The sequence below is a fragment of the Hypanus sabinus genome, chromosome 3 (genome assembly GCF_030144855.1).
Source record: "Hypanus sabinus isolate sHypSab1 chromosome 3, sHypSab1.hap1, whole genome shotgun sequence".
Classification (NCBI taxonomy): domain Eukaryota; kingdom Metazoa; phylum Chordata; class Chondrichthyes; order Myliobatiformes; family Dasyatidae; genus Hypanus; species Hypanus sabinus.
Window position 1 is genome coordinate 25,829,652 of NC_082708.1, and position 21,863 is coordinate 25,851,514.

The following is a 21,863-nucleotide window of genomic DNA, read 5'->3' on the forward strand; positions in this document are numbered from 1 at the left end:
AGAATAATCCTTGCAAATTATTCTCGAGGAAATAGTCATTTTCATCATAGATAGCATATTGACTTAATGAAAAAACTCCAGACACTCTCCAGCAAGCAGCTCTTAAAGTCCATGAGAAAGTGGACCACCAGGATTGAGAGGTCTCAGGAGATGACAACCATTATTTTGGAAATTCTAACAGCAGTAGCACTTTACCTTAAAGTAAAACTACCTTGCATTTTCAAATCTGCAACACAGAATCAATTTGTGTGTTCTGATTTGGAGTTACAAACCAGATAGTGCATTAAGTGTTTCAGCTCATAAAATGATTATTTGAAAGAACTATCCAATTAACCTTGTACCTTTATTCTTTTCCCATAGCCCTGCACATCTTTTCTTTTCAGATATAGAAGTGATTTTACTAACTTGCCTAATACAGATTGCTCTGCTTGTATAAGATTTCTTCCAATTCATTCTACAATTATTTTAAATCTCTGTCCTCCAGTTACCAACTCTGCTGTCTATAGAAATATTTCCAGTTTATGACTTAATATTGTACTAAAATCCAACAGGTAGAGGATTTGTTATAACAATGTTGGAGGCAACTATCCACATTAGGGTCTTACATGTTAGATAGAATTACTCAATTGGGTCAATAGCCATAAAACTGAGGTTGTATGAACCTCATTCCAGAACAGAATCTCAGCAGCAATTCTGGTTTGCATTATGGTTTCATCCAAGGGTATTTTTTTTTGTTTGTTTTGGACTGAGGAAGAGGGGTTAACAAGAGGGGTTTTCTGACATGATCAGTGAGAAGCAGCTGAAGTTTCATTTCTTTTCCCTAAGAGTGGTAAAAAGACCATAAGCATAGGAGCAGATTTAGGCCATTCTGCCCATTTAGTCTGCTTCACCATTCCATCACAGCTGATTTATTATCCCTCTCAACCCCATTCTCCTGCCTTCTGGCCGTAAATAAGACCAATGGGTGGGTGGGAAGGAAGGGGGGAGAAAGTTGTTAAAAATGAAAAAGAAAAATAAAGGTACTATTGACAAAGAGATGGTAAGAACAATGGTCATTTCTCTTGTACTTTCTGAAAAGCAAACAAGTAGTTATAAACAAGAAATGCAAGAGAAATGTTAATGGCATTATTTGAAAAATGGTATCAAATGGAGCGCTGGGGTGAGAAAAATAATAACAATAATTCTATATAAAATTATTTTTAATTTCTCTGACATGATTTTAATACAGTTCAATTTCATACAATATTATGAGCTTTATATTAACTGTGATTGAGATCACACTTTTTGCTAAATAAGTAACATTTAAATCTAGGAAATGAAATAACTTAACACCCCATTGCTATCACCCTTCATTAATAATTCATAATACTGACTGAGCAAAAACCCCAGGAATGAATGTTATTATTAGAGGAAATCACCATATCTTGGGATTTTAATTACATGCTATCTTGGAATGTAGATTTATTAAAATATTCTTCAAAATTGCATACCCATGAATGTCAGCACTGAAGTACAATATGCAAGTTCACACCGGTAAATAGCCACACAACAAACCCAAGTCGGTCTTCACCAAAAGGAGTCCAAGGAGAAAAGAAACATGCATCTACTGTCCTCTTACATAGCACTGGTAACTTGGCCCAAAGGATACCTAGTGCAGAAAACATTTAATTAAACTGTAGCAATGAGATCAGAATGAATCAATCAATAAATACCTGACTAATCAAAAGGTCAGACATGGACAGACATAAAAAATCTGCAGATGCTAGAAATCTAAAGCAACACATACAAAATGCTGGAGGAACTTAGCAAGAGCATCTATGGAAATGAATGAAGAGTCAACATTTTTGGCTGAGACCCTTCATCATGAAGGAGGAAGGTGCCAGAATAAAAAGGTGCAGGGAGTGGAAGGAGGATAGCTAGAAGGTGATAGATGAAACCTGGTGGGTGGGAAAGGTAATGGGCTGGAGAGAAAGGAATCTGATAGGAGAGAAGAGTGGACCACAGGAGAAAGAGGAGAAGGGGACACAGTGGGAGATGAAAGGCAGGTGTGAAGAGGGAAGGGGCCAGAATGGGGAACAGAATATTCATAGACCACCAGTTTTGTGTGTTAACTAATTAAATGCAACTATGGAAAATGACAAAAATTACAACACAGGACAGTTATTCATATGCTAGAAAATTGTTTTATTTATTTACTCTGGATCTTCTCACAAACTGATACAGCATCAAGATCAAGGCTAACCCTCCCAACCATTGAGCACGTCTACATGAAACATTGCCTTAGGAAAGCAGCATCCATCATCAAAGATTCTCACCACCCAGGCCATGCTCTTTTCTCGCTACTGCCATCAAGTAGAAGGTACAAATGCCTCAGGATTTGCACCACCAAGTTCAAGAACAGTTACTACTCATCAACCATCAGACTCCTGAACAAGAGCATAACTACACTCATCTACTGAGATATTCCCACAACCAATGGAGTCACTTTAAGTACACCTTATCTTGTTATTTCATGCTCTCATTACTTATTGCTATTTATTTATATCTGCATTTGTACAGATCATTGTCTTCTATGCTCTTGCTCTCCCATTGATCCTGTTTACAATTACTGTTCTATAGATCTGCTAAGTATGCTCACAGGAAAAAGATTTTCAAGGTTGTATGTGGTGACATATATGTACTTTGATAATAAATTTTACTTTGAAGTTTAAACTTTGAACCAGCATTACACATTAAATCAAGTTCTGTATATTTTAGAACAACACACTAAAAGTTCAAGGAACTCCGTAGGTCAGACAGCATCTATGAAAGGAATTGGACTGATAACAGGTTGGGTCGAGACCCTTCTCATGACTAAAGAAAGAGGACAGACAGGGATCTATTCCTTCCAGTCCCTATCCAAAACGTCAACTATCCATTTCACCTGTAGATGTTACCTGGCCTGCGGAGTTGCTACAGATGTTTGTGTCTTGCTGCAGTTTTCTAGAAACTGCAGTCTCTTGTTTCTCTGTATACATTTATTTTTCTAGGACCTTTTTAAAAAATTAAAATCTACTCTCCATTATTCTTCAAAAAAGTGACCTCCATTTTATCTGTATGTCATAAACCAGGTATTCAAATGTATTTCTTCCCACATAAAATAAAAATGGACAGCAAATGCATTAACAGCTTGGAATTTTTTGGTGGCAAGCAGGACAGAAAAGGTAGACTGCAGTGGAGATTGCAAAAGGACATTGAGATCGTTTGGAAGTTTGACTGTATTGCAAAAGTACTCTTGTTTTGTGGTTTTATCTTACAATTTTCAGCAAGCATTGTACTCACAAAACAATGATGTAACTTTGCTTTTGAAACTTGAGTGCAAAATACTTTGGCTTCACTGCATGGAGGGGGAGCCTTGTTTTTGACAAATGTGAGGGGAAAACTCTAAAGATAAACTATAAGGATCTCTAAACAGAAGTAAATGTGCAATTGAATGAAAAAAATATACAATTACCTACGTATTTTCACATGACAAGAAGAGCCTTATTTTGCTTTTCTTGCACACACAACTTCCTTGTAATAGAGCTTTCATATCTAACCAATGCAAAAAAAAAACCCTTATGCCATTTGGAATGACTTACTTGACCTATTTCTTCTCAATCAGTAATTTCATGGAGATCTTACCCAAAGATAAATTACTGAAATTAGTTTCCCTTCAAAAGCACAATTCAAACCACCTCCTAACAAAAAACACCACGGGGGGGCAGAGTATACCAAACAATTCCAGCCACTATGCCATAAAACTAAATTAGGGAAAATGTCAGAGAGTTTCAATTTTGGCATCAAAAAGGAAATTAAATAATAACTCATGACAGAAAAATGAGTTAGTTCAACCTCCAGGTTGAAATTAAAATTCCTAATATTTTCTCTTTCCTGTCTTCCATAGTGACATCTGTATTCTTTAGTGCATGAAGAATGACACATGAAAAATTTGAACAGCTCATTAACATACTTTCCAAATTCGTTAATCCCTCAGCTCCTTATATAAAATTTATTTACAAATTATCCTATTATCTAAAATGTATCAACATCTATCTTGCCTGTATGTTCAAAAAGCTATTTAAAAGTTTCTCAGTTTGTGAGCTCTTCTGTGAGCACAACCAAGTGTCCTATCTTCAGTTATAAAGAGAGAAGAAACACACTTAGTCACCACCCTAGCAACCACAAACTATGTGAAATAAAGAGTAGCAGCCATAAAATACTGGAGGTGATGCAGTACCCTTGGAGGGGATTAAACAGTCAATGATTCGGACCGAGCACTTCATCAGTACAGGAAAGGAAGGGGGAAGACCCAGAATAATAAGTGGGAGGAGGGAAGAAAGTACAAAGCTGGACGGCGATAGTGAAACCAGTTGAGGGCGAAGGTAGGTAGGTGGGGGAGGGGATGAAGTGATGGGTGGAAAAGCTAAAGGGCTAAAAAAGGAGGAATTTGATTGGAGAGAAGAGTAGACCATGGAAGGGGGGGGGGGGGGGAGAGAATAGGCACCAGATAGAGGTGATGGACAGATGAGGAGAAGAGAAGAGGTAAGAGTGGAGCTAGAATAGGGAATGGAAAAGGAGAAGGGGATGAGAAAGTAATTACCATAGGTTGGAGAAATTGAGGTTCTAGATTTTAATGATAGTTTTGATGAGCGTGCTTAAAAGTTGCAGCTATACAGGACCCTGGTCAGACCCCACTTGGAGTACTGTGCTTAGTTCTGGTCGCCTCACTACAGTAAGGATGTGGAAGCCATAGAAAGGGTGCAGAGGAGATTTACAAAGATGTTGCCTGGATTGGGGAGCATTCCTTTTGAAAACAGGTTGAAAGAACTTGGCCTTTTCTCCTTGGAGCAATGGAGGATGAGAGGTGACCTCAGGTGATAGAGGTCCATAAGATGATGAAAGGCATTGGTCGTGTGGATAGTCAGAGACTTTTTCCCAGGACTGAAATGGTTGCCACAAGAGGGCACAGGTTTAAAGTGCTTGGAGTAGGTATAGAGGAGATGTCAGGGGTAAGTAGTTGTTTTTTTTTACGCAGAGAGTGGTGAGTGTGTGCAATGGGCTGTGTGTGGAGGCAGAAATGATAGGGTCTTTTAAGAGACTTTTGGATAGGTACATGGGGCTTAGAAAAATAGAGGACCATAGGTAACCCTAGTAATTTCTAAGGTAGGGACATGATCAGCACAACTTCCTGGGCCGAAAGGCCTGTATTGTGCTGTAGGTTTTCTATGTTTCTAAGTTTGTGTCGTCAGATTGGAGGCTTTCCTCTTACCTTTGTTGGTCAGAAGGACCGACAGTCTACAAGTGAGTGGATTTGAATAAATCAAAGACAGTGGAAGACCACAAAAAGACGTCACGTGATGACGTAAGGTCGAGACGTTGGGAATCCAACTCCCTCGTAAAAAGTAATGAAATAGGGTTTAAATGAAGAAGAATTAATAAATACCTACTAGAAACTATTTATAAGTAACTCAGGATTATTTTTGGATATGGCTCCTAAACCGAAACAGAAGAATGCTACTAATTTGAAGACTGCGCAAATCGGCGGGGAGAAAGGCTTAACCGTCTCGGCGAAGCCTCAGACTCAAGTTGGATTTCCTCCTGGCGAAGTGCATGGCACTTCTGATGATGCGGGACAGGAAGTTGCAGCAAAGTCAGCGGTCTCCAAGAAGAAATGGCAAGAACAAGGCATGCGCGAAGAAACAAGTATGCATGAACAGATATTAACAAAACTACAAATCCCAACTATGGCTGGAAATGAATCAGAAGTGGAATCAGACTCTTTGGGAAATAGAGAATGAAGAAGAGGAAAAGAAGGAAGAGATTAAAGGAGACATAAGAGATATCCTGATATATACGATGAATGAATTAAAAGCTATAAGAACAGATATAAGAAGGATGCAGAATACACTCGATAATGTGGTGGAAAAACAAAAGAAGATGGATAATAAAGTTAAAGAGATGGAAGTAAAAGTTGAAGAAAACACTGAAATAATAGATAAGATAGAAGACAATAATCTTGCCTGGACAATAGAAAGAAAACGGATGTTGGAAAAAATAGATGCGCTTGAAAACTCTAGTAGACTAAATAATATTAAAATTGTTGGTCTTATGGAAGGTACAGAGGGAGAAAATCCAATAGAATTCTTTCAAGAATGGATTCCGAAAATTTTGGAAACAAAAGAAGGAAGCCAAGTAATTGAAATTGAAAGAGCACACGGAGCTTAAAGACCAAGACCTCAACAAGATCAAAATCCAAGATCAATTTTGATAAAATGCTGAAGGTATCAAGATAAAGAAATGATCTTAAAGGCAGCTGCTCAAGGTGCTAAAAAGAGAAATAGGCCATTGATAATAGAAGGGAAAAGAGTTTTTTTTATCCAGACATAAGTTACGATCTTCTGAAGAGGCGGAAGGAATTTAATCCAGTGAAAAAATCTTTATGGGAAAAGGGCTATAAATTTTTATTGAGCTATCCAGCAAAACTGATCATTTTCCTGGATAACGAAGAAAGAAGATTTTTCGTTGACTACCGGAAAGCGGAGAAATTTGTACAAGAATTACCTGATGTCCACGAAGAGGAGTAAAGAATTATAGAAATGAAGTGGACTAATGATGAAAACTGAAATAAGGTTGAACTTGACGGACATTTGTAAAGAAAACAAAAATAATTGAGTATTAATTGGGAGTAGAGACATTAATTATTTTCTTTTTTTTTCTTCACTAATATATTTTCTTTCTTTTTTTTTTGTGGGGGAGCTGGAGGAGCTCCTGATCGATGGCTGCGAGTTTCACGTGTACAATCATGGCGATTTCCATGACCCGTAAAATGGGGGGGGGGGGGTAATGTTGTGTTCTTTTTATTTGCAACATTAGTGGGGGGGGGGTATTTCGTTTTTTTTCTTATATATTAGTTACCTTTTTTCTATTTTTCTTCTTTTTTGCCTGGATGGTTGGGGAGAGACTCATAGCAACATAGAGAATTTCAAAGAGTTCCCAAGGTATTATGAATGATTACTTTACTTAATTTTTTAAGTTTTAATGTTAATGGACTTAATGGACCTGTGAAAAGAAAAAGAGTTTTAACATATATTAAGAAAATGAAAGGAGATATAGCTTTTTTACAAGAAACACATTTAACAGAAACAGAACATAAGAAATTAAAGAGAGATTGGGTTGGAAATGTCATTGCAGCTTCATTTAATTCAAAATTGAGAGGAGTTGCAATTTTGGTTAATAAAACTTTACAAATTAAAATACAAAATGTAGTAATTGATTCTGTGGGGAGATATGTGATTATACATTGTCAAATTTTTTCAGAATTATGGACTTTTATGAACATTTATGCACCAAATGAAAATGATGCAAAATTCATACAATAAGTTTTTTTGAACTTGGCTGATGCACATGATAAAGTATTAATAGGTGGAGATTTTGATTTTTGTTTAGATCCAGTTTTGGACAGGTCAACTAAAGTTGCTACAAAATCAAAATAAAACTAACTTTATCATTAATGAAAGATTTAAATCTGATTGATATATGAAGAAAAATTAATCCAAGAGAAAGAGATTATTCATTTTATTCAGACATAAAACTTAATCAAGGATTGATTTTTTTTATTATCAAAAAATATTCAGGGTAGAGTGAAAAGTGTGGAATATAAAGCAAGAATACTGTCAGATCATTCCCCCTTGATAATGATGGATAAGGAGGAATCGATCTATAGATGGAGATTTAATTCAATTTTATTAAAACGTCAAGATTTTTGTGATTTTATGAAAAAACAGATTCAATTTTTTTTGGATACAAATTTACATTCAGTTGAAGATAAAATTGTATTATGGGAAGCAATGAAAGCATATTTAAGGGGTCAGATTATAAGTTATACATCTAAAATTAAGAAGGAATGCATGGCAGAAATAGATCAATTGGAAGAAGATATCATAAAGTTAGAAAAAGAATCTCAAAGATATATGACAGAAGAAAAACGAAGACAACTTGTTAATAAAAAATTACAACATAATACACTCCAGACATATCGTACAGAAAAAGTAATTATGAGAACTAAACAGAAATATTACGAATTAGGTGAAAGATCACATAAGATTCTTGCTTTGCAGTTGAAAACAGAACAGGCTTCCAAAACAATAAATGCAATTAGAACAAGTGTAAATAAGGTTACTTATAAACCTTCAGAAATTAATGAAACTTTAAAAAAAATTTATACTGAATTATATCAATCAGAATCACAAAATAAGATTGCTGAGATAGATAATTTTTTTTATCACAAATAACCCTTCCAAAATTAAATTTGGAAGAACAGAAAGGATTAGATATGCCCTTTACATTAAAAGAGGTTGAAAAAGCTTTAGGATCACTTCAGAGTAATAAATCCCCAGCAGAAGATGGTTTTCCTCCTGAATTTTATAAAAAAATTAAAGTTTTATTAATTCCTCCTTTTATGGAATTAATATATCAAATGGAAAGAATGCATAAACTCCCACAATCTTTTTTAACAGCGATCATAACTGTATTGCCAAAAAAAGATGATCCTTAAAAACCAACATCATATAGGCCTATTTCTTTGTTGAATACAGATTATAAAATAATAGCAAAAATTTTATCTAATAAAATATCTAAGTATTTACCAAAATTGAAACATATGGATCAAACAGGTTTTATTAAAAACAATCAATGGATAATATAACCCGGTTACTTAGTATAATTCATTTGGCACAAAAAAGAGAGGAAATGAGTGTGGCAGTTGCTTTGGATGCAGAAAAAGCATTTTATGATTGGAATGGGATTTTTTATTTAAGGTATTGGAAAAATATGAGTTAGGAAAATCTTTGATACAATGGATTAAATACTAATCCTCAAGCTGAAGTATTTACAAATGGTCAGATTTCAACACCATTTTGCTTAACGAGGTCAACTAGACATTATCACCTGCTTTATTTGTATTGGCAATTGAACCATTAGCTGAATTAATTAGAACAGATTCAGACATTGGGGGCTTTAGAGTTAATCAAGAAGAATATAAGATTAATTTATTTGCTGATGATGTTTTGATTTATTTAACAAACCCATTGCAATCTTTGCAAAGATTATCTTTTAGACTGGAAGAATATGAGAAAGTATCAGGGTATAAAGTAAATTGGGATAAAAGTGAAATTTTACCCCTTACCAAAGGAAATTATAATCAATGTCAATTAGTAACTCAATTTCGATGGTCAATAAATGGGATAAAATATTTAGGTATTAGAGTTGATAATGATGTAAAAAATTTATATAAACAAAATTATTTGCCATTATTAAAAAATATAAAAGAGGATCTTGATGAATGGAAATGTTACCAATAACATTAATAGGTAGAGTTAATGCTGTAAAAATGAATGTATTTCCTAGATTGAAATATTTATTCCAAACTTTACCAATACAGTTACCTCAGAAGTTTTTTCAAGAACTGAATAAATATGTAAGGAAATTTCTTTGGAAAGGAAAGATGTCAAGAATATCATTGGAAAAATTGACATGTAAATTTGATTCAGGAGGGTTACAACTTCCAAATTTTAAGAATTATTATAAAGCAAATCAACTTAGATTTATTGCGTCTTTTTTTTATGGAAAAAAAACCCGGCATGGATTAGAATAGAATTAGATAAGATAGGAGAAAACATACCAGAAGATTTTATATATATGAATGGGAATCCAAATGGATACGGGAAAAAAAAAGAATCTCCTGTATTAAGACACTTGATTGATTTATGGAATAAGGTAAATGTGGACGATGAGATAAAGAAATCTTTATTAGCAAAAAGAACTTTAATTCAAAATAGGCTTATTCCTTTTACAATGGATAATAAACTTTTACATAATTGGTTCCAAAAGGGGATTAAATATATAGGTGATTGTTTTGAAGGAGGTATATTGATGTTGTTTGATCAATTAAAAAATAAATATAAAATATCAAACAACACTCTTTTCAGTTATTTTCAATTAAAGGCTTAGTTACGAGAAAAGCTGGGTCAAACAATGTTGATGCCAAAACCTAGTGAAATAGAAATATTAATTCAAAAAGGAAAAATTAAAAAATTTACATCTTGTATGTACAATTTGATTCAAAAACAGACAATTGAATCTGGAATTCATAAATCAAGACAAAAATGGGAATCAGATTTGAATGTTAAAATTGATGGAAAAAGTTGGTCAAGATTATGTTCTGATAGTATGATAAATACAATAAATGTTCGACTTAGATTAATACAATATAATTTTTTACATCAATTATATATAACACCACAGAAAATAAATAGATTAAATTCAAATATGTCTGACCAATGTTTTCGATGTAATCAAGAAATTGGTACTTTTTTACACTCTACTTGGTCTTGTTTTAAAATTCAACCATTTTGGATAAATCTAAGACTTTTATTGGAACAAATTACTGGAGTACAACTCCCACATGGTCCAATATAATTTTTATTAGGAGATACTGAAGGGACAATACCGAAACTTAAATTGAATAATTGCATTGGCAGTAGCTAAAAAAGTTATCGCAGTTAACTTGGAAATCTGATTTATATTTAACTATGGATCATTGGAATAATGAAATATATAGTTGTATTCCACTTGAAAAAATTGCATATAATCTAAGAAATGAATATGATATATTTTTGAAAATTTGACTCCCATACCTACAAAAGATGGGATTAAATATATAGGTCCTTTGAAGATAAAATTATAAAGTAATTGGGGAAAGTAAAAATAAATATTAAAATTATTTTGAACTCCATGGAGCATGTGGGGATCCTCTGATATCCAGACAATCTTTTTCTTCTTTCTTTCTTTCTTTTTTTTTCTTTCTTTAGATAAGGGTTAAGGGGAGGGGGGAAGGATTAATATTATTTTTCTTTTTCTTACTAATTTTTCATTACATTTATTCTTTGTAATTTTCTAAAAATTTAATTAATAAATAAAAACTATACAAATTAGTGGATTCGGATGAATCAAGGACAGAAGAAGCAGACAAAACAATTGTCTTTCTTCACTCCCATTTTGTGAACTCTGAACGGATTTTTGCTCTGTGATAATTGAATTAGAGCAATTAAATGTGGACACAAAGAGCTTCAGGTAATGACCTGCTAAACCTGAGGATCATTCTCAGAGGAGGAGCTATTTATTACCTAAAGAGCCACCACCAAAGAAAAAGCTGTAATCTCATTAGACTCAGTGTCTGGGTTGCCTCATTTAACTGGCTTAGGCTAGTCAGAGTTGAAAGGAACAACACAAGGCTGGGGGAGAGAACCATAAAACAACCATAGAAAGCATCCTATCCGGATATATAACTTCTGTGCTGTGTCTACAGCTCTCTTGCAGTTTCTAATGGTCAAGTGCAGAACAGGTTCCATACCAAACCATTATGTATCCACATAGGATGCTTTCATTAAAAATTGCATCGATAAAAAATGATAATAGTTAGAAAAGACATGCCAAATTTTTTTAGCTTCCTGAGGAAGTAGAATTGCTGATCAGCTTTCTTTGCCATGGCATCTAAATGGTTAGACCAGGACTGTTGGTGATGTTCCCACTTAGGAACCTGAAGCTCTCAAGCTCAATACAGCTGATGTTGACATTACCCCTTTCCTGAAGTCAATGAGGGAAAGTTTTTTGTCAAGACATCATGTTACTAAGCTCTCGATCTTCTTGCTGTACTCAGACTCATGTTTATTTGTGACACAACCCATTACCATGGTATCATATACAAACTTGAAAATGGAATTAAGAGCAGAATCTAGCCAAGCAGGTATGAGTGCTGAGGCCAAAGTGAATCCTTTCTGTATCCTAAGAAAAACGAAAAGTCTGGATATGCATTGGAACTCCATTGGGATCAGAAATTTAAGAGAATAGCCTGCAATTCACTGATAAATGCAAGCAGTTTTAAGTGGAATCTCCGGTATTTACCCATCCAATGCCAGTCTCTCATGCAGAGTCCAAAATTACTCACTGACAATTAAGTAACATGTCTTTCAATATAAAGTATTTTGCTATGAGTCTCATGAAGTCCAGCAGCACAGCTGGGATTGCCTAAATTCCACCAATACTTCTGCTGGGGAAAAAAAGTTTTCTGTTCTGGCACTTGTTATATCTAGTATTGCATCAATTGAGACGCTGTTTCCTTGTATTTTGTACCACAATGCCAGACTCTGGACGCTTCACCCCTAGAAGTTGAAAACAGCAGGTCCATGTCACAAAATCTATGCTGATTTTTTTTATATATATATTTTTTAATATATATTATATTATATTGTCTTTATTTATTTATTCATTCATTCATTCGGAGATGAAGTCGGATCAGAACTGTCTGAAATCCTGATTGCTTTTCTGAGGAGGCAATTGAGAAAACTGATGATGACAGAGCAGCAGATGCTGTCTATACAGACTTCAGCAAAGCATTTAACAAGGTACATGGGATTCAAGGTAAGCTGCCTAATTGGATCCAAAATTGGTTTAGTAATAACAGGCAGAAGGCAGCAATGGGAGGATGCTTTTGTGATTGGAATGATGCTGGGGGCCCTTGCTGTTTTTGATAAACTTTAACTACTTGGGTGTGAAGATAGGAGTAGAATTAGGCCATTTAGTCCACTGAGTCTGCTCCACCATTTCATCATGGCTAATCCAATTTTCCTCTTAGCCCCAATATCCTGCTTTCTCCCTGTACTCCCTCATGCCCCGACCAATCAAGAATCTATCTCTGCCTTAAATGAACACAAAAGTTGGCCTCCAGTTGCCTGTGGCAAAGAATTCCACAGATTCACCACTCTCTGGTTAATGAAATTCCACCTCATCTCTGTTCTAAATGAATGCTCCTATATTCTGAGGTTGTGTCCTCTGGTCATAGACTATCCCACAATAGGAAACATCCTCTCCACATCCACTCTATCAAGGCTTTTCACCATTCGATAGATTACAATGAGGACACGCCTCATTCTTCTGAATTCCAGCAAACACAGGCCCAGAGCATCAAATGCCCTTCACATGACAAGGAATTCAATCATGGAATCATTTTCATGAACCTCCTTTGAACTCTCTCCAGTTTATGCACAAGCTTTCTAAGGGGCACAAACCCTGCTCATAATGCTCCAAGGGAGGCCTCACCAGTGCTTATAAATTCTCAACATTACATCCTTGCTTTTATGTTCTAGTCCTCTTGAAATGAATGCTAACATTGCTTTTGTCTTCCTCACCACAGAATCAACCTTCAAATTAACCTTCAGGGAATCCTACATGAGGATTCCGTTCCTTTGCACCTCAGTTTTTTGTATTCTCTCTCCATTTAGAAAATAGTCAACCCTTTCATTTCTTCTAAAGTGCATGACCGTACACTTCCCGACACTGTATTCCATCTGCCACTTCTTTGCCCATTTTCCTAATCTAAGACCTAAGGTTTACAAGTAGATTATGGAAGTAACATGAATATAAGGAAGGACAAACCAATGATTGGGTACAAATGCAGACAGAGTAAAGAGATAAATTGTACCACAGAGGCAAAATTCAAAAGGGTGAAGAATGCAGGACTGAAGGTGCTGTATTTAAATGCACATTGCTTTCAGAATAAGGTGGACGAACTCAAGGCACAATTAGAGATTGGTCGGTATGACACTGGGCATCACTGAGTCGTGGCTGAAAGAAGGCCATAGTTGGGAGCTTAACATCAAAGAATTACTTTGTATCGAAAGGGCGGGCAAGAAGGCAGAGGCGGTGATGTGGCTCTGTTTGTAAGAGATGGAATTACATCTTTAGAAATAGGTGAATGAGGTCAGAGAATGTTGAATCTTTGTGGGTGGAGTTCACAAACTGCAAGGGTTAAAAAAACACATTTTGGGAGTCATATATAGGCCTCCAAATAGTAGCCAAGATGTTGAGTTGAGTTTCTCAAGAGAGCTGGAAAAGGAATATAATAAGGGTAATGAGACAATTGTAATGGGGACCATCTTGGACAATGTCTCCCAACCACTCCATAATGGTTTGGCACAGGAGTACATTCAGCCAGAGACTCATTCCACCGAGATGCAAAACTGAGCGTCATAGGAAGTCATTCCTGCCTGTGGCCATCAAACTTTACAACTCCTCCCTCGGAGTGTCAGACACCCTGAGCCAATAGGCTGGCCCTGGACTAATTTCTACTTGGCATAATTTACTTATTATTATTTAATTATTTATGGTTTTATATTGCTATATTTCTACACTATTCTTGGTTGGTGCGACTGTGACGAAACTCAATTACCCCTCAGGATCAGTAAAGTATCTGTCTGTCAATATGCAAGGACATTGGGAAAATCAGGTTGGTGTCAGATTGCAAGAGAGGGAACTTGATGAATGCCTACAAGATGGCTGTTTAGAGCAGCATGTGGTTGAACCTACTCGGGGAAAGGCTAATTTAGATTGGGTGTTGTGTAATAACCCAGATCATATTAGGGAGCTTAACATAAAGGAACCCTTAGGAGGCAGGGATCATAATATGATTGAATTCACACCACAATATGAGGGGGAGAAGCATAAGTCACATGTATCAGTATCAGAAAGGGATTTACAGAGGCATGAGACAGGACCTCACCCAGGTGGATTGAAGGAGGATACGGGCAGGGATGACATTAGAGCAGAGATGGCTGAAGTTTCTGGGAATAGTTAACAAGGCTAAGGATAGATATGTTCTGCAGAAGTTAGGACAGATGAAATAATGTCCCACAGATGAAATAAGAAGGCAGACAAGCTAATAACATAAAGCAGGATACCAAATGTTTTTTTTTTGGTTTTATAAAGAGTAAATAGAAGGTGAGAGTTGATATTGGACCACTGGAAAATTATGCTGGTGAGGTAGCAAGGGGAGGGGGGGCAGAATAAAGAAATGGTAGATGAACTTAATGGGTACTTTGCAACTGTCTTCACTGTAGAAAACACTCACAGTGTGCCAGAGTTCCATGAGTGTCAGGGAGCAGGGGTGAATGCTATTGCTATTACAAAGGAAAAAGCAAACTCCAGGTTCTTAAGACGGATAAGTCACCTAAGCCAGATGGACTACATTCCAGAGTTCTGAAAGAGTTTGCCTAAGAGAGAGCAGATGCATTGTTTATGATCTTTCAAGAATCAATTGATTCTGGCATGCTTCCGGAGGACTAGAACCTTGCAAATGTCACTCCACTCCTTAAGAAGGGAGGAAGGCAAAAGAAATTATAGGCCAGTTAGCCTAACCTCAGTGGTTGGAAAGTGTTGGAGTCCATTATTAAAGAAAAGGATTTGAGGATACTAATGATAAAATAAGTCAAAGTCAGAATGGTTTCTGTAAAGCAAAATCTTGCCTGACAAATCTGTTAAGATTTCTTCGAGGAAGTAGCAAGCAGCGTAGGCAGTGAATGTCATTTTCAGAAGGTATTTGATAAAGTGCCACATATGAAGCAACTTAACAAGATAAAATCCTATAGCATTACAGGAAAGATACAGGTGTGGATAGCAGAATGGCTGACAGGCAGGAGGCAGCAAGTGGGAATAAAGGGGCCTTTTCTGGTTGACTGCCAGTGACTAGTGGTGTTCCTCAGGGATCAGTATTGGGACTAATGCTTTTCATATTGTTTGTCAATGATTTAGATAATGGAATTGATAGCTTTGTGGCAAAGTTTGCGAATGATACAAAGATAGGCGGAGGGGTAAGTAGTGCTGAGGAAGCAATGCGATTTCAGCAGGACTTAGACAAATTGGAAGAATGGGCAAAAAAGTGGGAAATGGAATACAGTGTACGGAAACGTGTATTAAAGCATTTTAGTAAAAGGAACAATAGTGTGGACTATTATCTACATGGGGAGAAGGATCAAACATCAGACGTGCAGAGAGACTTAGTGGTCCTCGTGTAAGACTCCCATAAGGTTAACCTACAGGTCCAGTCTGTGGTAAATGCAGCTAATGCCATGTTGACATTTATTTCAAGGGGAACAAAATAAAAGCAAGAAGATAATGCTGAGTCTTTATAAGATCTAGTTAGGTCTCACTTGGGGTACTGTCAACAATTTTGGCCCCATATCTCAGAAGGATATGTTGGCATTGGAGGGAGTCCAGAGGAGGTTCACAAGGATGATTTCAGAAATTAAGATGTTAACATGGGGAACATTTGGCAGCTTTGGAACTGTACTCACTGGAACTTAGAAGAATGCGGGGGCGGGGGGGGGGGGGGGAAGAATCTCACTGAAACCTGCTAATTTTGAAGGATAGCATGGATGTGGAGAGGATGTTTCCTCTGGTGGGGCTATCCAGAACTAGACAGCACAGCCTCAAAATTGAGGGGCAACCTTTCAGAATGGAGATAAGGAGGAATTTATTTAGCCAGAGAGCAGTGAATCTGTGGAATGCTCTGTCACAGACTGCTGTGGAGGCCAAGTTGATTGGTATATTTAAGGTGGAAGTTGATCACTTCCTGATCGGTCAGGGCATCAAAGGATATAGAGAGAAGGCAGGTGTATGGGGTTGAGTGGGATCCGGAATCAGCCATGATGAAATGGCAGTGCACACTCAATGAGTTGAATGGCCTAGTTCTACTCGTATGTCTTATGGTCTCATGTATCCTATCTTCTTCCTCAAAACTAACTACCTCTCCACCTATCTTCATATTGTCTGTAAACTTTGCAACAAAGCCTTCAATTCCATCATCCAAATCATTGACATATAAAGTAAAAAAGTATAGTTCACAACACAGTCACCTGTGGAACACCATTTGTCACAGGTAGCAAGCCAGAAAATGGTCCCTTTCCCACTCTTTGTCTCCTGCCAATCAGACACTGCTTATACCCATGGTAGAATCTTTCCTGTAATAATGTAGGCTCATAGCTTGTTAAGCAGCCTCATGTGTGGCACTTTGCCGAAGACTTTCTGAAAATCCAAGTACACAGTATCAACCGATTCTCCTTTGTCTCTCTTGCTTGTTGTTTTTTTCAAAGAATTTCAACAGATTTGTCAGGCAAGATTTTTCCTTGAGGAAACATGTTGATTGAGGCCTATTTTATCATGTGTAACCCCCTGGGTCGCCTCAGGCTGGCTCAGCTCGTTTCGTCTGGGGGAGCAGCCTTCGGCCCCGCCAAACTGGGTAATCAGCTGGTGTGGATGCTGTGTGATGTCCCCGCCTCGCCCAAAAACAGACAGTACACCATATGCGATTAAATGAGTACAATTTATAAAGGTTACTATAACTAAGTGATTAATAATGATACAGTATATATGAAGAGAAAATTAAAGAAAAGGCGCCAAACTTATCAAAGTCCAAACCACTTCGTGCACAGCCATTGGAGCTCAATTACTGAAGTCTTCTGGCCACCATTCGATCCCCTCCGAGCTCCTCGACTCGCAGCTCAGGACCCTCCGAACTCCTCGACTCTACAAACAGCTCAAGACCCTCCGAGTGGTCAACCAAGCACATCTAGCTTCACCCCCCCCCCTCAGAGAATCTCCCGGCCTTGGACCCCCCTTTGGGGTCCGATCCTCGCCCAGCTTAGAGCATTGCGTCCTCTCTCTCGACCCCCTCGCGCCGATCTGCCCAAAAGCCCGTCAACAAAAGCTTACAGACTCAGAAGAAAGAACATTAATCCCCATTTGGTTTACAAAAGAATACCATTCTCGTTATCAGTAAATTAGCATTCCTGCTAGTTAACAAAAAGAAACCCTTTCCCAACAGTAACAAAGAAAAAAGAAACCCCCTTTATACTCTCCCTCCACCAAATAAAAGTCAATGTCCTCATGACTACTAAATAACTCGCCACCTTTCCTGCCAACACACCGTAACCCAAGCACAAACAGTGACATCTCCTCCCCACACAGTAACCCTCACGCCCTGTTCCTCAGGCGCTACTTAGGCCAACTATCTGGGAGTTCCCTAACCCTTCTGAGGCCTCCGTACCCCCTCACCTAAACCCTTCAGGCTCGGACACAACTGGGGATACCTTGGGCCCACTACCAACTCCTCTCTCAACCTCTCACTCATGCCCCACACTGCACACAGCTAACCCTCCCCGCTACACCTGACTCAATGGGAGAAGGGCCAAAGGTCTCTTCCTCAATCGAGGGAAAGTCAGCAAAAGGCAGCATGTACCACACATCCAGCACATCATCCATCGAATCTGTATTCTTCCTCATTCCTGTGATCGGTAGCTGCTGTTTGATCTTCTCCAAATGGAAACACGTGGCCTGCACTGCTCCCGCAGTCTCTTCAGCCTCCTGTTCAGTATTCACTGCACTTCTCTCCAGCTTTTTCTTCCTCATGACTTCTTCCAGATCAACTTTCAGGTTTTGCACTTCATTTGAACTGTCGATGGTCATCTTCAGGATCCCTTCAAGCTTCCGCTTCTCTCTTCTGAGATTCGTCTGTAATTTCTTCACCTCCGCAAACTCCCCTCTCCGGGTTCTCAGTTTGCTATTACCCTCAGTCAGACAACTTTCTTCATTCTCTCCAACTTGTAAGTCTTCCGACTGGTTCCAGATCGCTTTCTCCAGTCTCTCCGTCTTCATTTCAAACTTGATTCCGTAGAGACAGTCACTCACGAGCTGCGACCTTCGCCAGCCCTGGCACGTGTCCAGAAAACACTTTAACTCGGTAGTTCTCAGCTGCTCCTGCAACGACCTCACTTCATATTCTCCTGAGGCAAATCCAAGTACCAAGAGATCATCCACATACACCAAAACTCCAAACGCCTCCATATCCCCCATGGTCTTCCACCTGCCCCGCAGGAAAGTTGCAAGGGCTCCAGATATGCCCTGTGGCATCTTTTCGGACCCAAAGACTCCTAGGGAATTTATAACGGCCGTCTTGTCCTTGTCGGCCCCACTCATCGGGATCTGGAAACATCCACTCCTCAGATCGAGCACCTTAAACCACATCGCACCATTCAGACAGGCCATCGCCTCTCCGGCCCTCAGGGCCATATTCTGGTCACTGACAGTGCGCCTCTTCAACGCAATACAATCCACACACACGCTGCCTACGTCTTCCACGGCTTCAGGGGCCAGTCGCCGCAACCTCTCTCTCTCCGAGGTGTCTTCAGCAGTCAACTCCCCTCTCTCGTGGTATTTCGCAGCGTCCACTAAGAGGGTCTCATCCTCAGATACTTCCCCCAGGCCGTACCACCACTGGCTCTTGTTTGAATTCGGTATCGGCCCAATGCTGCTACACACGTCCGCACAAGCAGCTCGAAACTCTGGGTGCATCGACAATGCCTCCAAACAACGCTCACCCGCTTCCTCCGGGCAGGCCCCCAAGCGCACCAGCAGGATATTGGTTCTCTCTAGAACAGAAACGCTGCCCGTCTCAACAGGGTCCGGACACATCAGCATTAACGATTCATGAACCTCAGTCTCCTCCACATTTGCCTCTAAGAACTCCATTTTCACTGACCAACAACCGTCGTCTGGATAATCACCGGCACTGGTACCCCGAATCTCCAGTGTCCTCAATGTCGTCAAGGGTAAATGCTTCCAATAATGGTTATGAAACAAACTATACAGCAACTTAACCGGCGCCCCGGTGCCGAGGATGGCTTTAACTTGACTTCCATCCATCCGTAACAACACCTGTGCGCGTGGCCCCTCTAAGCCTTCAGGAATAGAGTCTGTTCCTTTCGGGAGTTCCTTGGTACATTGCTGGGAACGTGCTCCCCCAGAGACCCCAAGCCGTTCCCCCACTGGGCCTCCTCTAAGTTTCCCGACACTTCTCGAATCAAAGGAACAACTGATCCCCTTGACAGATCCCCTTGGCACCACAAGCAATTTATCTGCCCCCCTAGGCAAAAAGGGATACCCTACAAACTTCCCACCAATCTCTTGCCACGGGTATGATAAGCCCCCCAGCTGCGGCATTTGACTTCCAGTCGAACCACATGCATTTTCCCACACTATCCCAGAACTGGCAGCGGTCACTTCGAGGTAATTGCGCCCGACAGTTCACCAGCCCGCCTACTCAAACTTTCAACCCGTCCCTGTCGCTTTTCCTCAGCCAAGCACTGCCACTCACCCAATAACTGAGGGGTCCGCTCCGCCCACGCTTCCGCCCCTTTAGGGTTGGACATTATTCCAATAACTGGGCGGAGCTCACCACTGCTGAAACATCCCAACCTGTCACTCCTCACTCTCCAAACAGTACGGACAACCCATGGTCCCACCACCATTTCGTCAGCACTAGTCGGAACTCGAACAACGACCTCCAGGCTAGCAACAGCAGCCACCCCACCCAACACACACGCAGCGATCACCAGCAATCGCACACCCACAAAGGCACACCAGCTCTTCGCCGCAGACACAATTTAAATAGGGTGATCACACAGCCTCCACAGAAATCAATCCCGGACGAGCACCCCACAATGTAACCCCCTGGGTCGCCTCAGGCTGGCTCAGCTCGTTTCGTCTAGGGGGAGCAGCCTTCGGCACCGCCAAACTGGCTAATCAGCTGGTGTGGATGCTGTGTGATGTCCCCGCCTCGCCCAAAAACAGACAGTACACCATATGCGATTAAATGAGTACAATTTATAAAGGTTACTATAACTAAGTGATTAATAACGATACAGTATATATGAAGAGAAAATTAAAGAAAAGGCGCCAAACTTATCAAAGTCCAAACCACTTCGTGCACAGCCGTTGGAGCTCAATTACTGAAGTCTTCTGGCCACCATTCGATCCCCTCCGAACTCCTCGACTCGCAGCTTAGGACCCTCCGAACTCCTCGACTCTCCAAACAGCTCAGGACCCTCCGAGTGGTCAACCAAGCACATCTAGCTTCATCCCCCCCCTCCTCGGAGAATCTCCCGGCCTCGGACCCCCCTTTGGGGTCCGATCCTCGCCCAGCTTAGAGCATTGCGTCCTCTCTCTCGACCCCCTCGCGCCATCTGCCCAAAAGCCCGTCAACAAAAGCTTACAGACTCAGAAGAAAGAACATTAATCCCCATTTGGTTTACAAAGGAATACCATTCTCGTTATCAGTAAATTAGCATTCCTGCTAGTTAACAAAAAAGAAACCCTTTCCCAACAGTAACAAAGAAAAAAGAAGAAACCCCCTTTACACTTGATTGAGGCCTATTTTATCATGTGTTCCCAAGTACCCTGAGACCTCATCCTTAAGAATCAACTCACATCTTCCCAACCACTGAGGTCAGAATAACGGGCCTTAAGTTTCCTTTTTTCTGCCTCTCTCCCTTCTTGAAGAATGGAGTGACATTTGCAAGTGTCCAGTCATCTGGAACCACTTAGAACCTCATCATTGAAAGGTCATTATTAAATCCTCCATGATCTCTTCAGCCACCTCTTTCAGGACTCTGGGGTGTACACCATCTGGTCCAGGAAACCTAGTGAATGTTGAAAGGACTAAATAAGGTGGATGTGGAGATGATGTTTCCTCTGGTGGAGGTATCTAGAACGAGAGGGCACAGCCTCAAAATTGAGGGTCAATGTTTTAGAACAAAAGCAAGGAGGAATTTTTTTTAGCCAAAGAGTGGTGAATCTGTGGAATGCTCTGCCACAGACTGTGGTGGAGGCCAAGTCCATGGGTAAATTAAAAGCAGAAGTTGATAGATTCCTGATAGATTGGGGCATCAAGGGGTAGAGTGAGAGGCCAGTTGTATGGAGTTAAATGGGATCTGGGATCAGCCATGATGGGCTGAATGGCCTAATTCTGCTGCTATGGCTTATAGTCTTATGGTCTAAATATTTTGCCAATCTCAGCGATCAACCAACCTTCCAAGTGCAGAATGCAGAGGATATTCACCAGGATGTCACCTGCATCTGAGAACTTAAGGGGTGACAATGGATAAGTTGGGTCTTTT

General features: G+C 39.4%; 1 protein-coding gene across 7 annotated transcripts in view; it reads right to left on the reverse strand.

Annotated features, from left to right (window-relative positions):
- LOC132391113 (inositol polyphosphate-4-phosphatase type I A) overlaps nt 1-21,863 on the reverse strand; it is a 238,540-nt gene that overhangs the window by 95,470 nt on the left and 121,207 nt on the right. For all 7 annotated transcript variants that reach the window (XM_059963892.1, XM_059963893.1, XM_059963896.1 and 4 more), the window contains one exon: nt 1,491-1,648. The gene's annotated coding sequence lies outside the window, so the exon portion shown is untranslated. The remainder of the gene's footprint in view (nt 1-1,490; nt 1,649-21,863) is intronic.